Below are 1,455 nucleotides of genomic sequence, written 5' to 3'. Positions count from 1 at the left end.
AACTTTGCTCTTGACACCCTTGTTCTACAATAAGTAACTTGTGCAATAAGTGGATGTCACTGTGCTTGTGTAAAGTTAGATGAAATTTTTTGCTCTATGTTGCTTGAGTAGCTATGCTTGGTGTTAGGTTCTTCCTTTCTAGTTACCTACACAGTAGTTCTTTTTATGTGTGGTTGCCTTGCTTTCTAGGTGTGGTTGTAGCACAAGTTGTCTAACCTCTTGTCCTCGGTGAGACCATGTGTTGTCATCAAGCCTTATCATTGTGCTTATCTCACAAGTTGTCTCAAGTACACCTTCTTGCTTAGAACACATGAGCTTTTGCTTGTGTACCTAACCAAACCTCGTTGGGTTTTCTTGAATATCAACTTTTGCCCATGATTTGTCCTATGTTGAGCTTTGCCCAAATTCTTTTGGACCCTTTGCTACCTATCTAAAAGAAATCATCCTGTTCCTAAAGACATGATCATATCTACCTACTTTGTGGTACAATATCGTATCATGATCCTTGTCCTAAGAACCAGATGTTGGGTTGCATAATGGTTATCTGTCAAATCATGAATCTCATATCATGATGCCAATCATTCTTAATCATGCAACGTACTACATTGGTTATGCATCAATGTCATTATTCCCTAAAGCCTTGAACCACATGCACACGTGCATGTAGAAGGAGGTATGCTCACAGTTAGTGGGGTACACCATATTCATGTTGTATCCTGACTGCAATTATCTTAGTGAGTATCTTTCTAAAGATCATTCTTTAGCTCTTGTGCTTGATACCAATTTAACTGGGTTATCCTTTGATCTATCTCAATGGCTTGCTTATGTATTGGTCAATCTGTGCCATCCGTCAACATGATGCACATGTTTGAGATGGCTAGCCTTTTTGGACATAAGTGAGATTTATCTTCTCGACTGAAGAAGAGTATGCACCTACTCAATAAAGGATAACAACACATTACCATCATGTTCTGTTTACTATCTACCACCTTTTCTTATAGTAATGGTTGCTTGAGATAATTTCATTGATGTTCTCACATGCTTGCTTAAGTCTTGGGTGTCTTGCTTCTGTGTGCGAAAACCATACCCCAAGAATCCTCTCACACCACTTGGTTCCTTGTCCTACAGTTGATCTAGTGCAATGCTTATCAGTTGTTGCATGAGCCTCATAATCTTTTCATAACAGATCATGTTGCTGCTGTGTTGATGAAGCCCTAATCTAAGTATCAGCTTGGTCTCTTGAATCTCGTTTATTGAACCTCCAATTCTCCATAATCTTAAATATTATCAGTCATGATCTCATGTTAATCATTTATCTGGTAACTATCTTGGTTAACACAATGATTTTGTGGAAATTAAAGCAAGATCAATGATCAGTTGTCTTCGACAAGTAAGATATGTTCTCCTGTGTTGGTTTGATCTGCAGGACTCCATGCTTGCGAAAAGGTGGTTCCT

Source organism: Sorghum bicolor, chromosome 6, assembly GCF_000003195.3.
Source record: "Sorghum bicolor cultivar BTx623 chromosome 6, Sorghum_bicolor_NCBIv3, whole genome shotgun sequence".
Classification (NCBI taxonomy): domain Eukaryota; kingdom Viridiplantae; phylum Streptophyta; class Magnoliopsida; order Poales; family Poaceae; genus Sorghum; species Sorghum bicolor.
Note: the sequence above shows the minus strand (reverse complement) of the source record.